Here is a 23220-nt window from a genome sequence, read left to right on the forward strand (position 1 = left end):
TGTTCAGGCTAGGTTCACCAAGTCCTCCTGAAATGCATGGTGACATGCTCTACTTCAAGAAGCTTTGTTCAAGCTAGGTTCACCAAGTCCTCCTAAAATGCATGGTGATGCAATTCATCATGCTCCACTCAAAGAAGCTTTGTTCAGGATAGGTTCACCAAGTCCTCCTAAAATGCATGGTGATGCAAATCATCATGCTCTACTTAAAGAAGCTTTGTTCAAGCTAGGTTCACCAAGTCCTCTTAAAATGCATGGTGATGCAAGACATCATGCTTCACTCAAAGAAGCTTTGTTCAGGCTAGGTTCACCAAGTCCTCCTAAAATGCATGGTGATGCAAGACATCATGCTCTACTTAAAGAAGCTTTGTTCAAGCTAGGTTCACCAAGTCCTCCTAAAATGCATGGTGATGCAAGACATCATGCTCTACTTAAAGAAGCTTTGTTCAGGCTAGGTTCACCAAGTCCTCCTAAAATGCATGGTGATGCAAGACATCATGCTCTACTTAAAGAAGCTTTGTTCAAGCTAGGTTCACCAAGTCCTCCTAAAATGCATGGTGATGCAAGACATCATGCTCTACTTAAAGAAGCTTTGTTCAAGCTAGGTTCACCAAGTCCTCCTAAAATGCATGGTGATGCAAGACATCATGCTCTACTTAAAGAAGCTTTGTTCAGGCTAGGTTCACCAAGTCCTCCTAAAATGCATGGTGATGCAAGACATCATGCTCTACTTAAGGAAGCTTTGTTCAAGCTAGGTTCACCAAGTCCTCCTAAAATGCATGGTGATGCAAGACATCATGCTTCACTCAAAGAAGCTTTGTTCAGGCTAGGTTCACCAAGTCCTCCTAAAATGCATGGTGATGCAAGACATCATGCTCTACTTAAAGAAGCTTTGTTCAAGCTAGGTTCACCAAGTCCTCCTAAAATGCATGGTGATGCAAATCATCATGCTCCACTCAAAGAAGCTTTGTTCAGGCTAGGTTCACCAAGTCCTTCTGAAATGCATGGTGACATGCTCTACTTAAAGAAGATTTGTTCAAGCTAGGTTCACCAAGTCCTCCTAAAATGCATGGTGATGCAAGACATCATGCTTCACTCAAAGAAGCTTTGTTCAGGCTAGGTTCACCAAGTCCTCCTGAAATGCATGGTGACATGCTCTACTTAAAGAAGCTTTGTTCAAGCTAGGTTCACCAAGTCCTCCTAAAATGCATGGTGATGCAAATCATCATGCTCCACTCAAAGAAGCTTTGTTCAGGCTAGGTTCACCAAGTCCTTCTGAAATGCATGGTGACATGCTCTACTTAAAGAAGCATTGTTCAAGCTAGGTTCACTAAGTCCTCCTAAATTGCATAGTGATGCAAAAATGACCGGTCTTTGATACTGTTCACCTTTACCAAAAATATCTAAATTTGTTGCAGAGGTTTAGACAGGTTTGTTGGTTCACCAAGTCCTCCCAAATTGCATAGTGATGCAAAAATTATCAGTCTTTGATAATGTTCACCTTTACCAAAAATATCTAAATTTGTAGCAGAGATTTAGACAGATTTATTGGTTCACCAAGTCCTCCCAAATTGCATAGTGATGCAAAAATTTGATACTGACCACCTTAACCAAATATATCTAAATTTGTTGCAGAGGTTTAGACAGATTTGTTGGTTCACCAAGTCCTCCCAAATTGCATAGTGATGCAAAAATTTGATACTAACCACCTTAACCAAATATATCTAAATTTGTTGCAGAGGTTTAGACAGATTTGTTGGTTCACCAAGTCCTCCCAAATTGCATAGTGATGCAAAAATTTGATTCTGACCACCTTAACCAAATATATCTAAATTTGTTGCAGAGATTTAGACAGATTTGTTGGTTCACCAAGTCCTCCCAAATTGCATAGTGATGCAAAAATTTGATACTGACCACCTTAACCAAATATATCTAAATTTGTTGCAGAGATTTAGACAGATTTGTTGGTTCACCAAGTCCTCCCAAATTGCATAGTGATGCAAAAATTACCAGTCTTTGATACTGACCACCTTAACCAAAAACATAAATTTGTCTCAAAAGTTTAGACATATTTGTTGGTTCATCAAGTCCTCCCAAATTGCATGGTGATATCATTTTTTTTCATGAATTACAGAATTTCAAGAAGATTTGATCTAAAATAAGGTTCACCACGTCCTAATGGTGTTGCAAGAAAAATGTTACTTTTTAACTCGAGTTTCAGCTGCTTGATACTTGCAAAAACTCCTGGAGTTATTCCACAGGTTAAGGATGAAATCTAATAAGTTTCATTTGGTCTTTCCAAATTGCATGGTGATGCAAGACATATGTTTACTTCTGAAACAGTTCACTTTAACCAAAAACTTCTTGAGTTGCTCTAGAGGTCTAAAAAAGACTTGCCCCAATAAGGTTCAACACGTTCTCTCAAATAGTATCGCGATGCAAGAAAAAATATTGCAATTTATAATGTTCATATTTAACAAAAACTTCTGGAGATATTTCAGAAGATGCGATCAAATGAGGTTTATTACGTCCTCCCAGATTTTTACAGTTTGCCACTACCGACAACGTCTGGAGTGGTTCAACAGGTGTAATAATCGTTCTTATTAGGTTCGCCACGTCCTTTCAAATCGCAATGTGATGGCTTGTATGGAGTTGTCTCTGAGACCCTAAAAGGATTTCTTTCTTATCAGGTATCAATTATGGCTCATTCAACTTTTACCATTTTATACCATGGTTCATATATTTATATCATCTTCAACCGCTGGATTGTACAAACTGGTCGATCGCTAACCTCCCTGATTGGCACGCTTCGTATCAGCCAGCCTATACTATAAAATTTGGGCAATAAATGTGGCTTCCGTGTACTTCCTCGCCAAAAACCTCTACGTTCCCATGAGAGAATCCTGGCTTATCATCTGACGCTTCACGCTTGTCATTTTTGAAATTGTTTCTATTTTTTTCTTTCATATGTTCAGCGTTTCGGTTCACTCGACGTGAGCCAACTTGACTCCTTTTTCCATCAGCAAAATGGCCATCCGCTCGTACGTCTGCTCTAGAAACCCGAATTGAGCCAATCCCACAAGGGCATCCAATCAGCATGCAATGTGTGTGACGGCACTTCAGTTCCCACCGACGCATGGCCTACAAAAAAACGAACAATCTTAATCAAGATAGGCAAAATAAGGCTGCAAAACTTACCAGTCAGCGTCAGGAACAATTCCGGAACATAGAAGGTTATGCTTTTGGGTACTCCAGGAAGTCCAACCATCCGTTGGCTCGTCTAGAATGGAAGCACACGAATCCTCGAATATCTTCGCTCAAATCCTGCTTTGTCTCTGCACTATCTGTTGCTTTCACCTAAACTTTCTTTTGTACCGGCGACTTTGTAGCCGTATCCTTTTTACGACGCACTTAAACGAAGACAGCTCCTTTGATGGTGTACCATTCCTCACCTGGTGACCTGGCTTTTGCTTTCCATCTCCATCTAGTTCATCATCGTCCATCACCAAAATGCGTTTGCGCATTATAAACTGGATTTCGTCAACTAGTTCCTCTTTCCGGCAATTTTTTTTGGCGCAACTGTCTCCTACACTCAAATTCCCGGTGTTCCGGAATTCTCCCCCGACCGACTTGGTGTGGCTGGGGACAAAGCACGCAGAACTTTTAATGTTTATTAGTAAACAAGTTGTTGACAAGTCGCTTGACAGTTCGCTAATTTCGCCCGTTCAAGGGGTCCAGCAATGCGCGCTGATTACACAAAGCAAGAGGGGCTTACCAAAGGGTGAAAATAAAAGTGGTACCGAGAAAAACGATTACTGCTCCGTCTGTATCTTCGTTTGTGGTAAAACCACCGAAAAAGTTTTCGCATAAAACTACACAAAACTACACTTACGGGATGTGACCACCATACATTGAACAACCAGGAGCTGAACCAAACCTTCTCAGCAGACAAGGCAACACTACGATTGGCCAACCAGCACGTCGCCAAGCCAGCTGTCAAAACTCTCAGGTCAAAACGATCAAAACAAATCGAAAGGAGAAAAAAGTGTTTTTTTTTTTAATTTTGCGACTTATTTAAACGTTTTATTGGTTTAGTTTCGTTTCGTTAAGTATTGGTTCGCGTGTGATAGTGCTTTGCAATTTCGGTGGATTGATTGTGATGGTCCGATAGCAGAGTTGGTGGAAATGGTGTTCCCGCACCACCACAATCCTGACTGTGACGCATTGGCGAGCAACGACGACGATCGTCCACCCGCTGACAGGACACATGAAGTGCGAGACCAGGAACGGATGTTCCACTGTGAGGATCCACATCCCTAAGTGCACTGCAGGATGGAGATCTTTCAATTCAGCCCTCTGCACCACCATGGGTGACTGAAAGTAATATGTAAGTTCTTACTGCATTGTTGCATAATAAGTCATGGGTGATAGGAAGGTATTGTGAAATGAGTTTCTTGGGTAGTGAGTTGTTGCTAGTTATGTGAACTATTTGAACTGGAATCTTTCATTTCGTGTTATAGTTTTAAAGCGGGAGCCGCGACACTGCTGAGCTCCGGGTGTGCTGTCCTGATTTCTGACGGTACGTCTGATTACCAGGATGATGAAACTAATGGGCTCGGATTCTGCATCGAAAGTTCAGGAGGGAAATCATGCGGAACATGGAAGTCGTTTCAGTGCACTCCATGGAGATTCTGAAGTTGTGAGAGGAAATTTATGATGATTTGGTTGTATGGAAGATGGAAGGATACATCATTGGGGCTTTGTGACATTTGTACGTTTTTTTTAGAGTTGGTATATGAAGGAAGACAGATGTTGCTTAGGATACATGTCTATTGTCTATCTGATCCTTATGGATTTCGACACTATTGAACCGATCGGTGTTAAAATTTGTATGCAGGGGTTTTTGGGGCCGCAGATGGTTCTTAGCATGGTGCAGGACCCCTCCCCTCTCTTGAAAGAAGGACGGGTAACTTCTCCATGGAACTTTGTGTCACAAAACATGTAGACAGTAGGCCTGTCCAGCTTTTCAAAAATGTTCTCTGATTCTCAAGTCCACCCCCATATTTTGATTGGCATCCTATAAGAAGTAACTGGTCAAAATTTCAGCCAAATCCATTGAAATTAAGAGGTGCATCAAATCAATTTTGTGTTTTTCGACTATTTTTGAACTTCAAAAAATCATAACTACACTAAAACTTGTCAAAACTTAATTCTTTTGGCAGAAATTGAAAGCTATACTTGTTTGCTACAACTTCTCCGAACAACGTATGCCAATAAAATTGAAGGAAACATGTGTAATTATCACATTTGTGATCAGAAAAACCTTAAAAAGTTGGTTTTTTGATAGATTTCGTTCTGGAACACCCTAATATACGTTATAAGTTGGATTTTTAAAAACGGCATCATATTCTCCAATAATTCGTGTTTATTTGCTTCCTTGACACCAAAGCTGTAGGAGTTGAGCAAAAATTACTAAAATTCGTGAAAGCCAAATGTGGCCTAAAAACTAGCTTTTCGGGTGCAAACACGCTTTGGCGCGCAAAAAGTGGCATCGCGTCAGCACTGATATGATAGCCAACACCTGTCATCACGCTTGTTTGTTATCACCCGTGATAGGGGGTAGCCAAGGCAAACTACAAGGAAGCAAAGCTACTACGTTCAGTACAATTTCGCGCCACAGCGTGATTGCATCCAAAAAGCTAGTTTTTAGGCCACATTTGGCTTTCACGAATTTTAGTAGTTTTTGCTCAACTCCTACAGCTTTGGTGTCAAGGAAGCAAATAACCACAAAACATTGGAGAATATGATGCCGTTTTGAAAAATCCAACTTATTACGTATATTAGGGTGTTCCAGAACAAAATCTATCAAAAAATCAACTTTTTAAGGTTTTTCTGATCACAAATGTGATAATTACACATGTTTCCTTCAATTTTATTAGCACACGTTGTTCGGAGAAGTTGTAGCAAACAAGTATAGCTTTCAATTTCTGCCAAAAGAATTAAGTTTTGACAAGTTTTAGCGTAGTTATGATTTTTTGAAGTTCAAAAATAGTCGAAAAACACAAAATTGATTTGATGCACCTCTTAATTTCAATGGATTTGGCTGAAATTTTGACCAGTTACTTCTTATAGGATGCCAATCAAAATATGGGGGTGGACTTGAGAATCAGAGAACATTTTTGAAAAGCTGGACAGGCCTAGTAGACAGGTAGTACAACGTATGCCGTAACAGCTAATAATAAATAACTGGCTGACTTTTCTTGAGTGGGTTGCATAATTCTTAATAGTTTGTTGTTAGTCAGGGAAATTCCCAAAACTTCTGATATTACTTTTACAAATTAATCTCTCAATTTGCCAATTGAACACATAGTATGTCTTCGAGTTTGAGTTTTCTCGCCTGTTTAAGGTATACCATACCAGCTGACTGGTAGAGCTTGTAAAAGGTAAAAAAAAGCTGCCTGAAGTAAAAAATGTTGTATACAACTTATATTATATACTTATATAATAATAAATAATATATATATATAATAAAACTTATATTATATAATCGTTTCTCCTTCTTTTTATGTATTTATTGTTGGCAATATAAGTCACTACGATCAATTTTATATCTATTGTGACAAATGTCCCTTTTTTGCTATGATAAGTTGACGTATTGCCATTGGTATTAGCAATAATCAAATTTTGAATATCGGATGAACTGTGATACGGAATTGGAGTTTGTTTCCCAGACATCAAAGGGTTCTTATGTAATAAATGTTCAGCGACCAAGTTGAAGTTACTGATAGGTAAGTGATCAGTATTTATTTGTAGCCATGTGAATTAAGTTATAAGTTAGGAAAAATGCCATTTTGCAGCCGTGTTATATGACAACGTAGTTTGCAATATCTTGTTTTTTTTTTTCTTTAGTGCATACTTTCCTTTTTTACCATTGAAGCTATTTAAAACAAGTTGAATGCATAAAATCAAGTGCTATTTATTGATTAACATACATTTTGTAAGTCTTCAATAATGTAATGAAACATTTATTTTCTCACACAAACAGAAGCCTGCGTGCAGCGTTTTCCTGTGGAAATAAAAAACATCTTTGTAGTGACATTATCACAACTTGGACCATTATAGTTTTATGAGCAGATCTGTTCAGAAGTGCTGGTCGACGTTACTGTAACGTTACAGCAGACAGATCATCAGGTACATACCAGAACACCTTAACACTGGAGTTTGGAGTTAACAAGCATTCTGGTCGACGAGAACTTACATACAGTTACTACAGTTGGGAGGCGGTGCGGATCAAGATATAATTGGTGAGTCTGACATTCTTGATTGCTTAAGGAGAAACATCAGAGAGTACAAATATGGCTGCCACAATGGCCGACTTGGTGCCCTACTCGCGTTTTCAAGAGGACTGATCTTGAAAATTCGTAAACAAATGCGCTCGATTTAGAAAAGCAGCCTCCTTTTGCAAGTGAGACAAGTTAGGATAAACAAGTGCGGCTTGGTTCGATGCTTCGTTCGTCAGATTTGTGCCCCTAAAGTTTGTATGCAAAATTGCAATGGGACTTCTTGATGTTTCACCTTAAGCATCCATTATTACCAAATACTAAATTTTCATCAATTTAGAGATTTCCTGTTCCTTTTGTATTTGATTTTGTTGTTTCTTATTGATGAGCTGCTGCTTATTATAAACCTTGTATGTATTTTGTTTCTCAGAATAGTGGTGATAACGAATACTTCTGTATTGGGTCTTGAAAAGGGCGAATGAATGTAAACAAAAACTTCTCTTTCTGATTTCTAGTAATCCAACACATTTCCACAAGCAGGCTTCAAATTTGCAATTTATCCTTTGATTTTAACATCCTGACGTGCCTCTGAAGCAGATCTACTGATATTTTTTTTTTAGTTTTTATTTTTGTGTATTTTAACTTAGATGCTAATTCTACACTCTGATCTACTGATAGATATTAACATAAATAGAGTTATCTTAACCCTTCAACCAAAAAAAATTGCTCGCTGTATACAGCACGAGCGCGATGCAGATTCAGCATCAAACAGGCGCGCGTCCTGGAAGGTTAAACATATTTAATTGAATAGTTATAGTCGTACTCCAGGCCCGTGCGACAAGAGAGAGGTTTTCCGTAATTTCAGCAAAAGGCGGAGGGGTGCCTAGTATATGAAACTTCGGTAATGGGGGTTGTTTAGCCCCCAAAACCCCTTCCTTGGGCATGGACCTGTTGTGCTCGAATACCTTACCAATAACAAATAGAGCTATCGATATAATCTACATTCAATAGTTAAAGGAGTTATTTCTCTGTTATTCAATACCTGATCCATAACAAATTGAGCCATCGACGAAATGTATAATTTAATAGTAAAAATTGTTATTACTTTGTTATTCAATACCTTTTGAATAACAAATACAGTACTTAGTTGTGTGTTAGAAATTTTAGGTATGCATTAATTATTGAAATAACAGGTCTTGTTATTTTCCAGGTGTTATTCATACAAAATTATGGTATTCGTTTTTGGTATTTTGCCTCTTATTACCACCTAATGAAGGGCACATTCAGGTATGATGGTATTTGAGATTAAATACCATGATATGTTATTCAATTGTTATTCTTTTCTGCTCGGGTTTTTCTGAAGGAAAAAACGGGTCTGCTGCCTCCGCTTCTGTCTGTATCGTTCAACATTCTGTCGGGTTCCATACTACAGTATTACCGCCCGCGCTGCGTCCTTCTCCTCCAGAACCACTCTGTACTCCTCGTCAAACCAATCGTTTCGTCGACTCCGTTGTACGCACACGATAGTGCTCTCGGCTGCATTATTGATGTCTGCTTTGACTGTACTCCAGCAGTCCTCTAGAGGGGTCACATCGAGCACACCCTCGTCCGGAAACGCTGCCTCGAGATTCTGCGCGTATGCGGTGGCGACATCAGGTTGCTTTAGTCACTCTGGATCGTACCGGGGCGGCCGCCGGTACTGTACATCATTAATAACGGAGAGTTTTGGGCGCAGTTTAACCAACACCAGGTAGTGATCAGAGTCGATATTAGCGCCACTATAGATCCTGACGTCGATAATGTCGAAGAAGTGCCGTCCATCAATCAGAACGTGTTCGATTTGCGGTTCCGTTTGTTGTGGTGATCTCCAGGTGTAACGATACGGGAGGCTGTGTTGGAAGAAGGTGCTACGAATGGCCATATTCTTTCGTTTAACTAAACGGCATCTGGGCTTGAGTTTGATTCACCGGCATAGATGGAAGTCTAGGAGTAATCCCTTCAGAAATTGCTCCAAGGATTCCCAAAGGAAATTCAGCGGATATCCTTTTAAATGTTTCTGAAGGTACTTTTTCAGAAAATTCTTCAGAGATTTTTTCAGAATTCCATCTGAAATTATTCGAATTATTTCTGCCGAAATTTCTTCCAGAAATTCTTTTACATATTTTTACTAGAGATTATTCAAAAACTAATTCAGGAATTTTTACACCTTTTTAACATTAAAATCCTTTAAGCTAGCCTTTGAGAGTCCATCCAAGGATTTCCGAAATAATGCATCCAGAAAATATTGCAGATATGGATTCCTTCAGATTTTTTCCAGATATTTCTTCATAAATTCTTTCACGATTCGTAAGCTCTCCTACAATTATTTGAGGAATTTCTAATTGGAACAATTCCAAGTATTTTTTTTTTTAAATTCCTCCAAGGATTCCTCCAGGATCTCTTCTTGATGAATTTCCACTAGAATTCTTTCTGAAACTCCTTCGGGAATAAATCCAGGACTTCCTTAAGGAATTTTTTTTTGCGTTTTCGTAAGAGCTCCTCTTGGGATTACTTACGGGATTCCAACAGGGGGACCAACGGGATTTATTCAGGAACTGCTACACGAATTCCTCCAGGAGTTCCTTCACGAACTCTTCTTAGGATTCCTTCAGAATTTTTCCAGGATTTTTTTCTGTGATTTCTTCAGCATTTCCTGAGATTTCTTCAGAAACTTAACCTGGGATTCCCTCAGGAATTTCTACTGAGATTTCTTCCGTAAATATTCATGGGATTCCTCCAGGGATGCCTGCCGGAGTTCTTCCACGGATTCTTCTAAGAAATTCTTCAGGGATCCGTCCGGGAATTCCTGTAGTGATTCCTTCAGAAATTTCTTTAGAGACTCTTTCTCCAGGATTACCTGAAGATCTTTCTGAATTACTTCAAGGATTTATAAAGGAATTCCTGCGATTTGTATAAGAATTCTTCAAGATAATTTTTGACGGATACATACAGGAGCCAGAAAATTCTCCAAGAAGTCATCCAAGAGTTTTTTTTTCACAAGTATCTCTAAGAAATCTTTTAGGAGTTCATCCACTGATTTGTTCAGGAATCCATCCATGAATTTCTTCAAGAATACCCCATGCAGCTTCTACAAATAAATTACTTCTGAAATTTGTCCTACGATTCTTCTAGGAATATATGCTGATATTATTTTTTCTGCTAAGAAATCCATCAAGAAGTTATGTTTTTTTTTTCAAGAACTCCTCCATAGCTTCCTCGTGGAGTTTTTACAAGGATGTTTGATGGTGTTCCTTCAGAGATTCTTCCAAGAAATATCCCGAGAATGCCTCAAGGCTTCCCTATATCGTTTGTTCTAGGACCAATCCCAGGATTCCTTCAGGAATTTCACCTCCTTCTGAGTGTTGTGTGGGGATTTCATCAGAAATTTATCTAGGAGCTTCAGCAAGAAGTTGCCTATAAATTTTCATTCAGAAATCCCTCAAGCGGTTTCTTCAGGAACTATTAAGCATTACGGGATTCCATCAGAAATTCTTACAATAAGTCCTCCGGAGATTCTTGCAAGCCATACACATGTCACAGGAGAATCAGCAGCGCAGGTTATGGCTGCGTGTATCGCTGTGACTTACTTTAAACAAATAAGTACTTACATGCTAAGTAGATTCAGAGATTTTTCCGATGAATTCACCCAGGGAAGACTCTTTCGAAGGCCTTCTATTATTTGAAAGTTCTCCGGAAATACCTCCAGGAAATTCATCAAGAATTTCTTCAGGGATTCCCTTCAGGAATTCTTATAGAGATACCTCGAGGTAGTTTCAAGGCTTTTACGAGAATACTTTCAAGATTTGCTCCAAGGATCCTTCAGGGAGTTGCCGTTTCTATAGGATTATGCTCTGAGATGAATATATAAAGTTATCTTTTGGAAAAATCCGACAAGAGTGTACTCGGAACAATTCAATTGAATGATTATTCTTAGAGACCCAGGACACTTTAAATTGCTAATAAGCATATACAAAGTTGATGAATAATTACTGAAAGTACTCCATGGACGGCATTATGTAAATATTTTCAAAAAATCTTCGGACGAGTTTCCATTATGTCCTACTGAAGAAAATGCTGAAGGAAATCATGGAAAAAATCTGGGTTAGTTTTAAAAAGAGTTACTCAAGGCTGTAATGTCGGGCAACACAAAACAAGTTTTTATTAATACCCCTAGACTGAGAAAGCCAGTTTAAATCAATCAATTTCCTGTCGAAATTCACGCCGTGATTCACATGAATATACTTGAATTGTACATGTAGATAGATAAGTAGACAGAAACATACAAAAGGCCAAGGATTAAACGGAGAAGCTTCTGCATACGAATGAAAACGTTAGCCACTAAACCACCGAGCTTGTCATTGTCTTATTGCTAAAGATTTATATGGCTACATTTAACTATTTGTATAATTAATTCAGGCTAAGCTTGTTTTTGGTCAAGATTAATGTGTTTCTGTCAGAAAGTGTGCAAAAATCGTAGTTTCTACAGCAGATGAAATGTAATATGTATGTTAATTTAGTCAGTTATTGCAAGTTATAGTGTACTCATGTTATTAAAGAATGTAACAAATCAAATACAGATTTTAAAACGAAATTTAAAAAAAGAAAATAAAGACCCTACAAGAACCCATAGGTGAATAAATAAAGTTCAATGACGGTGATCGAGACACCAAACCGTTGCTATTGGCAGGCATGTTCAGGTAATTTAAGCATAATGATAGACCCCCTCAAAGCTTCAATCAAGCGTATCGAAATCGGATCGCGTCGCGTCTTTTCAGTTCACATTTGTGGCACCATTTCGCGCGTTTAATACCCTTTGGCTTTGGCTTTTGGCTTTGGACTTTAGGCCTGACGACGACGCGACGCGACTAACCGTGATGCTGCGATGCTGGAATGGAACTAATCCAATCAATCTGCGCGCCAATTCTCCACTCTCCACTTTATTCGCGCATTCCAAATTGCACAACGCGTTGTAAAGTGGTTGTATTGCGGACTGCGGCCATGCCACCCTCAAGGGGCACTGGCTCCCTTGTTGCACGGTAGCTATGAATTCAAATCTACGACAAAAAGGCGAAACATGGCTGATTGGATTCGCGCGAGTGAGTGTGGCTAAGAATGTACAAAACGTGTCTCCTATAGGGGTGTTGTACATTCATGGATGGATAATTGAAATTGTGGGGAACGGGAGGCCGGGAGGCTGGGGTGACATTATGTAGCGTGCGGTTTGATGAAAAATAGATGAAAAGATCAACTTTTCCGCCTGTAACAGGTTGTTAGCGCCGCGGCCCCGTTGATGCGGAGAACCAGTTATGTTGGAATCGTTTCGTAACAGTCGGTGGACAGAACGGCTTGAAAAGTAATATTGAAAATGTTGATACATTGTTTAATTGGTTTCACTAGGGTGGCCAATTCAAGGGCTAGCCTAAGCCTTGGAACAAACGTGGGCATAGATGGCCACACAATCTAAAGCTTCTACTCAGTGCAAGACCAAATTGTAGGCTTTTTAAAAGTTTTAGTAAGGCTGTTACAAATATTTATTTCACTTTTTGGCCCCCCCCACTCTTTGGCTGATCGAGGGGGGTAAAAATAATAAAGCATTAAACTTGAAAAAAAAAATAAAAACTTATCGGATTTCTTAAAGAATTTTTAGCAAGACCCGATTTTGTGATAAATATTTTTTAGTTGCCCCCTCAAAATGCAAAACCCAGCCAAAATTTTTGAAATAAATTTGTATCAGCCTAATTTATTCAACAAAATCCGACGAAACCAAACTTGTACGATTTTGTTATTTTTAAAACAGCAGCTTTGTCTGATTGTAATATGGCCATAGTGCCATTAGTAATCCTATTCTCCAACATTCTTCACATCCGAAAACAGAGCTATGACGATCCCACTTGATTCAGTTAACATATGTGCTCCTTACTGCAAAAAAAAAAACATACAGCGCATCAATCCTTGGTTGCGAGTTAACTGAAATTAAGAGCGCCCTCCTCAACCGATGGAACGGTCTCGCTGCTTGTAATTGTTGTTTTTTTATTATAAAGATATTCAGCCCCAGGCTGGATTCCGAAAAAGAAATCTAGATTGTCATTAGGCAGAGATATTGCAGTTTTAACGATGTCCAATATTACAAATAGGTGCGTGCATAATTTCAGTTACTGAGATCGAGGCGGTTCATGATTTGGCGCTGTCATGAATACTGCTTATTCGTTGTCCAATGTCATTTGAAGTTTTATCCGTAATTCCTGGGATCTTTTCCGATGCAACCGCTAATGAAATTTCTCATGCAATTTTACAAAAGTTATAGAAGACCTTTAGAAATTAGAAAATTATCGAAGGCATTTCAAATATCCCAATAAAATTATGGAAGATGTTTCTTGCTAAATTGCTCCAAATAATTTCTGAAAGATTTCCTAAACGAGTTACGAAACCAACACTTGAGTAGTTTTGTGAATTTGTGGAAGATGTCATTCGATCTCAGGTCTTCATGTTAAACGATATGTGCTATAATTGCCACTTTGACTCGTCGCTATGACAGCTGTAAAACATAACAACCTACACGAAATGAGAACGCTGTCTCCACCGTAAAATGGTTCAAGTATACTGCCAAAATCCTACTTTTGAAACGATCATTTTGAATTTGAGAACTGAGGATTTTCGTTTTCGAAAAATAAAAAATATACATATTACAAATACTTTGCAAGTTTCATAAGCTAAAGTGAAGAAAAATTTTAAAAAAATAGAAAGAAACCCAGTAAAACTTAATTCTAAAATATTGCTTGAATATAATGCTCAAAAGAACAATTTTACAAACATTCGGGTTTTATATTATTTTTTTAAGTAGAGGTTTACGGCTTTAAAAGTTTCAACATTATTTTTTAATGTTTTGTATAATTACTTTCTTGAATTTGTATTTCTTAAGCTAGTTCATCTTTGAGTTTCTTCCATTTACTTACGAGTAAATTTATGTGACATATAATGCACATAGTTAAAGCGTGGGATATCCCAGAAGATTACATGACAAGTCATGTAAGTTTCATGGTATATCAAGTAAACTTCCATTATATGTCATGCAATGCAGCATAATTCGAAATGATATATCCTACACATTTACATGATACATCATGTAAACTGTAACAGATAGAAAGTTGCATGACTAATATGAGGACTACTTGACATGTAATCCTTTTTTTATCTGGTTAGGCAACCAAAATTTTGTTTTTGTATATGAAATAGCGCTAAAGTTTCAAAAATCATACACAATTTAAAATATTTACCAACACTACGTCCTTTGTTCAAGAGGAATTGTTTATTGGAGATCTTACCTGTAAAAGAAGAAAAAAAAAATAGAACGTTAGAAAAAAACACAAAATGTAATTCTTCATAAGCTGGAAATAGTAAAACACTGTTAAGTTGATACTGAAAACTTTATTATTTAGCATCATCATTTAAATGGCGTTTCTTTCATCATCATTTAAATGGCAAATTAAGAGTTGCAAATTTAAATTTCCACTTGCTTCTCGTAGCGGAAAATATATGAACATTCTATTCAACATGAACATTGAACTAACATATTCAAAGATTCAGGGCAAATATTGATACATGCATCGAAATCCTCATTCTTTTTTTAATTCAAAGCGGTTTTTGGACATTTTCCAAACTTTCAATGATCCAGAAACGTACACACTGAAGTTTTTTTACGCATTTTTTTCCGGGGTACCGCGTTAAAAAAACGTGTTATTTCAAAAAACGTCGTAAAAAACGCGTTTTTTTTTTCAAAAACACGCGCAAAATAGTCAGGATCACATTTAACGTGACTTGACATCTTTTACGACGTTTTTTGAAACGCGATTTTTTTACGGCGGTTTTTGAAATAACGCGGTTTTTTACGACGTGTTTTTTGAAATAACGCGGTTTTTTACGCGTTTTTTTTTACGCGGTACCATTACCATCGTAAAAAAAAAACTTCAGTGTATTACAAATTTTACGCAATGTTGATAATTTTGTAGTGATCTTAATTTTTGCTCCAGAATTATTTAAAACTGTAATAATTGCAAAAGTTTGACCAATTCTTAGAATTTTTTTTATTTATTAATCGGTCGAATTAATGCACCCACTTTTAATCGTATGTTTACATTTCCTAACTCAATTTCGCTTTACACCAGTGTTGCATTAAATTAAAATAACTAATTAACTGCTTAGAGTGTACGAAAAGTTGGTACAAGAGCTAATTAAGTCCAGATATCTCAGGGTATCTACCATAGGTTTTGTATTTGTGGTAAGAATACTTAGTTTGTTTAATAACATGAAAAATAAAACAATTTTCAATCCGTTTTTATCAACATTTTTGAAGCAATTTCCAATTTTGTTTTTGGAACTGATTCTAAACATATTTTAGTGAGTTTTTTTTCCAAAGTTTATCAAAAAAAATCATGGATAACTTCAGCAAGTTTACCAAACAATCCAAAAATTCTTTCACAATTTTTCGTTGTGTTGTCGAAAACAACCTTCGGAATTTCGCTAACAATATCAGATAATCGGACAGATACAGCCAGGTCTTTTTTTAAGCGGTTTTCATTTACGCGGCCGCGTAAACCGTACACTGCGCCCGGAAACTGGTGTCGAGGATCCGGTAGAACTGATGTTCGTTTATTAATTTATTTGTTTTTACTATCAACAGGCTAACTTATGCCCCGCCGGGGCCCGTGGCGCAGTGGCTACACGTTCACTTCATAAGCGGATGGTCATGGGTTCGATCCCAGCCCCGGCACTTCGTCAGTCGTCGCCCCGAGAGCGGCTGGCACATGACCCTCTTCTGAGCTCTCATAGCTCAAACGGACCCAGATAATTGGATATCGGCGAGCGGCAATCCATAATGGACGACCCCTAATCGGACGGGAAAAGGAACAACAGGCTCGTATCATTTCATCATCGTGCTCATCATTCTACCAAGGACAGGGTAGAAAAGTGAAAGCAGCTCAAAGGCAAACCAGTTCGATATAGTAGAATAAGAATATAATAGAATACATTGAGGCGCTAAGTGTACAAAGAATAAGTGCAGCCGCCAATTGGAATCGCTCACGTAGTGCCCTAGTGGACAAAAGAGCTCTAAAATAGGTTAAGTGGTTAAGAATAAAAAAAAACTTATGCCCTAATGATATTGGATCTACATTAAATCAATTTAAAATTATTCCTAAGTACTGTCCTTGATAGGTGAAAGTCTGAAAGGCTGAAGAATAGTAAGCCGAAACGCGTAACGTATAAAACGCTGTTTTAATACAACCTGTCACAGAGAAAAGCCAATGCAACCCAATTATTATGTATTGCACGGTGATTACTCAAGTTTATCGAAACCGTCAGCAACCCTATAAAAGATCTAAGAAGGAACCCGTAAGCGGCATAGTTCGTGCAACGGACAGGAATTTCCAAAAACCGGTGGTTTCGTAGAGCTCTACTTTGCACATGCAGTTGGATATTGGTCAGCAAAACCGGGAAATGGATCCGTGATGTTAACACATCTGAGATAAACAGAGATCGGGCCACATTCCGACGAATCGCTAAACTGTCTAAATGGATGAGTTGACAACGACTCTCGTAACTGGGCAGACGAAACGGGTCTCTCCATGGAAGGCGTCAGAGAGCGAAACGGATGAACTTTCGTTGTACAGATTCAATTCTATCCACTCCGTTACAGTAGTAAGGATTCCAACATGCTTTTAATATTTTAACAGTGAATAAATATTAATTTCAAGATGTTTTCCACGTTGACATTTAACTAAGAGTTAGATCTTGTGATCTATTGAATATAACTGGTTACAAATATGCACATGCGTTAGATATTAGCTTTTGTACGGTGGCATTGCCAGTGGTGGTTACATCGACTATGCGAATATGGGCAGTGAAGTTACATCTCTAATTCTTACGGTGAGCTGGCGGCCGATGAGATACGAACGCAACCAACTCACAAATCTGCCACCGAAGCCTAGTTTTGTTAATTTGTCAATCGCAATTTCATGATTTATGCTATCGAAAGCGGCCGAGAGGTCCAAATAAAGCGCATCAGTTTGTTAAGCTTTACAGAAGCCATCAATTATATACGATGTAAACGACAGCAGATTGGTTATAGTAGATCGCTTTGACATAACCCCGTGTTGAATTTATCGATGTAGTGACGACAATGGCTAAAGATCGGCTCAAAAACCACAAGTTCAAGCAGTTTTGCAACTGAGCTCAGGGCGGAAATACCACGGTAGTTCTCGACGCACATTTTATCCCTTTTTTATGAACAGGGAACAAAAATGCAGATTTCCATAAGGTAGGAAACTTGCCGCTGGTTAGCGACAACCCAGAGATACGGTGGAGAGGAACGACCATGCTAACGGCGCACTTTTTCAGAAAAATGGGCGGGATCCCATCGGGCAAGCAGCTGACTGGTTCATGGCCCGCATGATCATTGATTCGTCAACATCGATGTGTGTAAAGGACTCGCCAAGAAAGGGCATATCTTCAACTGCAGCTTCGACTTGTCGGGGAGTAATTGCTTCATTAGAAAAAACCGCTTCCAAATTTATCGGCGAAAAAGTCGCAGATGGTTTCAGGGTCAGAGCTCCAGTTTCCATCGTGTATCATCGTGGTGGGCAGGCCAGCTTCCTTTCTTTGGTCGTTCACGAACTTCCAGAATAATTTCGGATATGATTTCAATTTCAATTGCATATTTTTGATATATTTTCGATAACAGGATTGGCTCATGCGTTGAAATGCATTGTTTAGTCGAACAAAATAGTTTCTTAACGGCAAAGTCCGGTGCTTGGAATAATGTCGCAACGCTGCCTTTTTTGCAGATTTTATTGATAGCTCCGTTGTTTGCCATGGAGCATGATTGTGCTTAGAACTAATTCGCTTCGGCACATGACGATCAATTACGTAATTCATGATATTGGAGAATGTTTGCACTGCTGCATCAACGTCGTCATTATCTAAAACATCTACCCAATCTATGGTCGCTAGGACGTCAGAAATGGTGTTAAAGTCCGCTCGTTTAAAATCATAGTACACTGCAGCGGCAACTTGACGGAAACTGTACTTCGCCCGGTCTTCGAGGACTAGGTTGAGAGGAGGGTGGTGACGAGCGAGTTTGACGAGCGGAGCAACAACCTCAGAGATCACAGGAGCACGATCGGCGTTACTAACGAAACAAAGGTCTAACATCCTTCCGTTGGCGTTCTCGACGTGGTTGATTTGCTGCAACAATTTGGTGTTATACGAATCACGAATTTCGACCCACACTTGTTCGACACTTAACCATGAGTTATTCGGGACCATGCGCGGCTCCAATTGATGACGAATTGCAAGAAGAACTCCACCGCCAGAGGTTTTGTTACTGTTGTATGAACAGCGGTCGCAGCGGAAAACGGTGTACTCATTATCGAAAACCTGCGATGATGTGTTGGCACTGGCCAACAAATATTCGTTAACAGTACCGTTCATTCCACCCACATTTTAGGAGAAATCATGCAAGTTTGTGGCATGTCCATTATCACAGCTATTCCGATCATAAAATGAAACTGGATCACGACGATGAGCTTCAGTGGTACCGGACGAGTCGGCGGATGGCACGGGATCGCAGCCGGTTGATCGTGTTTAGCTAGAATCAGAATGGTCTTCAGAGGTAGGTCGACTGACAAAACACGCATACTTGCGTGGATGTGCAGGCTGGAATACCCCTTCCAAACAGGGAACGAACAGGGAACGATATAGAGAAGCAAGAGTAGCCGAAGAATCCATCGTAAAAAAAACAGAGCATGAGGGAAATGTGATTGTTCCGGCGCATGCGAGTGTGGAATAGAATGATATGCAGAGGCTTAGCGAAACTGTAAATGGCGTGCGGAGAAAAACTGCGCCTTCTCCCGTCATGTGCAATGACCGTGAATAAAACTTGTTGAAACACAAAAATAGTGGCTGACAGGTTGAACTGTGGGAATGAAAGAACGACAGTCAGAATTCGAATGGACGACGACGGACAAGCTGTGAAACATCCAGCGCTAGACGTGATCATGACAGACATTAGAGGACTGAAGAACAACAAGGTTGCTGCGAAGGACGAATTTCCGGCCGAGCTTCGCAAGCACGGTAGCAACAATTAACGCCATATTAAAGATATGAAAAGAGGAAAAGCTGCTTGGGCTTGCTAGTTACAGACCCATAATCTTCTTCTTTTCTTCTCAGCATTACGTCCCCACTGGGACAAAGCCTGCTTCTCAGTTTGTGTTCTTTGAGCACTTCCACAGGTATTAACTGAAAGCTTACCATTTTGCATATGTATACATATATCTACATATATACATATACATATACAGGGTGTTAGGTTCATGAGTGCAAACTTTTTAAAGGGTGATAGAGGACCATAAATGGTGAAAAAAAAATCGTTCTAGGTACGCATATGGTCAAATCTCAACCGTTACGTAGTTATTGAACGCCCCATGTTTTTGACTCTTATTGCCTTAGCTGGCTATAACTTTAAAATGGTCAAACTTATCGTTGTTTGTTTACCCTTATTCGAAAGATTATTGAATTTTCTATCAAATGGCATTGATTAAGTTAAATAACTAAGTTTTCTAGAGCAAAATAGCTAAAAATAGCGTGCTTCAATTTGTTTTTGTCAATTATCTTTGAAAAATGCGTAATAAATTAAAATTCTTTCTTTGGCAAAGTTGTGGCCCCTGTTCCACTCTACAATTCGTTCTTTGATGCCAAACTTCTTACTCTTATCATTTTCTTGCAATTTTGATTTAAATGTACCGCACAGTGCGCAAAAAGGTGCTTACCATGACGGTTGCAAATTTATGATCTGAAATGCGACGTTTAAATCAAAATTGCAAGAAAACGATAAGAGATAGAAGTTTGATGTCAATGAACGAATTGTAGAGTGGAACAGGGGCCACAACTTTGCCAAAGAAAGAATTTTAATTTATTACGCATTTTTCAAAGATAATTGACAAAAACAAATTAAAACACACAACTTTAAGGCTATTTGCTCTAGAAAACTTAGTTATTTAACTTAACCAATCGGTTGAAAGATGCCATTTGATTGAAAATTCAATAATCTTTCGAATAAGGGTAAAAACAGCGATAAGTTTGACCATTTTAAAGTTATAGCCAGGTAAGACAATAAGAGTCAAAAACATGGGGAGTTCAATAACTACGTAACGGTTGAGATTTGACCATATGCGTAAAACAATTTTTTTCACCATTTATGGTCCTCTATCGCCCTTTAAAAAGTCTGCACTCAGGAACCTAACACCCTGTATACATATATGTACATATGGTATATATATCGTGTGGCAGGCCAAAGATACTCTATGCCCAAGGAAGTCAAAAATATTTCCTTTACGAAAAGTTCCTGGTCCGACCGGGAATCGAACAGTCACCATCGACACCTTTACAGCTGATGCCTGAAGAATAGTTTGTAATTTGTAATTTGTTGTTTATTGGGTACGTTAGCCTATTAGTTTTACAAACCATGTATCAGGTCAAGGAAACATGAACCTTAGACAGAAAATATCATTATTTAGAAACCAATTTAGGTGATTAATGGAATTCTTTTTTTCTATTATGTCACACGCATATGAGTGATTTCACGAGTAACAATAAAGCCAAACAAATCTGCGGTGGGAACATCATAAGAAATCATCTTCGATAACTTGGTCCATTATCCGTACATCGACATTGCGTACGCAGAAAGGTACACCGATAATGATGATGGTTTAAAATCCCACTATACAGGCAGCTGCTCATGCTAAGAGACCCTCCCAGACAAGTTCCATGACAAATGGATGATGATTGGGGAACCAATGACTATAGCTGCATGCCATGCCACACATCATCAGTAATACATTGTGTGTGATGTGATGGTGTCATACTCGTTCCACGACACTGACCGTAATTAAAGCGAAACGCTTTTTCTCACGCCATCGTCCGATGGTGTTTAACCTGTAAGATAGCTGTGAAATGGAATCGCGAATTAAAGTTTAAGTCTTCGCTCGTTTTCGCAGCATTTTTGTACATACATATGTTTCGTTTGATTATGTTTTCTTTTGATAGTTCACAATAAGATAGACAGTAAAAAAGTGAATTGGATTGAATCTCATGTATTAATCCGGACAAAAAGTACAAGGTTAAACAGCAAAAATCTTGTTATATAACATAATCACAGCTTCAGATCAGTCATGTCGTAAAAGTGGTCTACAATTACATTCATATTCATAAACCCTGTTTTCGGTCACTTTCACAGTTGCTAGAGCTAAGAGCTTTCTTTGTTGATTGCTAATCGTGTAACATGCCCCTTAGCGAACTTTTCTTGTATGGTGTACTTTAACTCAACTGTTCAACAGTTCAACTCATGCTGGGACACCAGAAATCTTAATTTCATGCTTCAATAACCACACGTCATCGTCGTCTCCGCCACACAATAGTCATCCCATAATTCAAAAAAGCAACGAACTATGAGCACTGAAGAACAGTCAGTGTTACCGCATCGGAAGCGTAAATGACAGGAAAGAAATTCTTCAGCCAGCGCAGTGAGCGCAGTGCTTTTGTTCGTTTCTCTTCTTGAAAGATCGTCCAACTGACGACGGCGACGACGATCGGTAAATGCCACCTCACGCAAAGATCTTCCGCCTTATTAGGTGGAATGAAAGGTGTGGGTGCGGGTAGATCACTTCCGCTTTGTCGTAGTTTTTTTTTCACTTTGTGAGTATTTTTGATCAAAAGAATAGGGCGAATAAACAACAAGAAAACGACTGGACCGGAACTTGGACTCAGCATCCGGTTCAACCTGTATGATTGAAGAAGCCGTTCTGGTCGGTGGTAGGGAAGATTACATGGAGCAAGTCTGATTTCGGAAAGATTGTATTTTGGAAGGTAATTTCTGATTGAATGAATTACATTTTGGTAGGTTTGATCTTTCTGTAGTCATCTGATATACAAAAACTCAGCCAATTGCAAACTAATTAATGAGTCTTTGTACTCGGCTACACACTAAAGGTATCTACATATATAAATTCAAGTGAATTTGTAAAAAAAAAATGACGGACTTAGTTGAGGCAGAAATTGATCCAGATTATAAAACTGGAAATGTAGATCACGGTTTTATTATGTAACACCTCGAGGGAAAAAGTATCTCTTTGAAGTAACCTTTATCGGTGATTAAAAGCAATGATATTATGCACAAAACAATTACACATGCTTTTGGAGAAACTTTTTTTAACATGATAGCCATACCAATCCTATGTATAAAACAATATCCATCTAATTAGAGGCTCAAAGTAACTGCGCAACCAGACTGCGGCTCATGAAATTGAGTGATTTGGCATTTTTGTTTCGCCCGAAGTGAGTACGAGCTAATCCGAGAATGATGCCTCCCGGGTGGATTCTTGCGAAACTGATGCGATATGATTGCCCACTTCGTACTAACTCTGAAGGTGATTTTTTTTTATTATCAGCATGACTCAGTAGCATCTAGCCTCCTCTTATCGACACCGACACGCCGCCACGTCTTTCCCGTACGAGTGTTCAAGTGCCCATCCCAACCTCTCCAACGCAACGGCAAGCACAATTTCATTGATAAAAAGCACACTGGAAATTCTCGAGATTGCGCGAAGAAAATGGAACGCTTATCTGATTGAGTGCCCAAGCCAAAGCTGGTAAACAGAATCACACAGGTACACAACACTAGCAGTGGAGCTGCAGGTTGGCGGCCAACAATGCAATGGAAGGGCGGGGGCATTGTTTTATTTACACCTGCGCCGCGTCTATTTCCGTTGAATCGAATCTACGAAAGCGTACGCGACACGAACTGTGCCGGTCGAAACTCGAAACGTGTCAAATTGGCTCTGAATGGAATGATAAA

The 23220-nt window shown here is 38.8% G+C and overlaps 1 protein-coding gene and 1 long non-coding RNA gene across 13 annotated transcripts in view; both read right to left on the bottom strand.

The window, feature by feature from the left end:
* The window catches only part of LOC109401709 (ras GTPase-activating protein raskol), a 441723-nt gene that overhangs the window by 66551 nt on the left and 351952 nt on the right, over window positions 1-23220 (bottom strand). The gene's annotated exons all lie outside the window — the stretch shown is intronic.
* Window positions 3025-3266, bottom strand: LOC134289793 (uncharacterized). The gene is made up of 2 exons (XR_009998675.1): window positions 3196-3266; window positions 3025-3138 (listed from the first exon to the last, which is right to left on the bottom strand). It is a non-coding gene; the product is annotated as an uncharacterized LOC134289793 (long non-coding RNA).

The sequence above is a fragment of the Aedes albopictus genome, chromosome 3 (genome assembly GCF_035046485.1).
Source record: "Aedes albopictus strain Foshan chromosome 3, AalbF5, whole genome shotgun sequence".
Classification (NCBI taxonomy): Eukaryota; Metazoa; Arthropoda; class Insecta; order Diptera; family Culicidae; genus Aedes; species Aedes albopictus.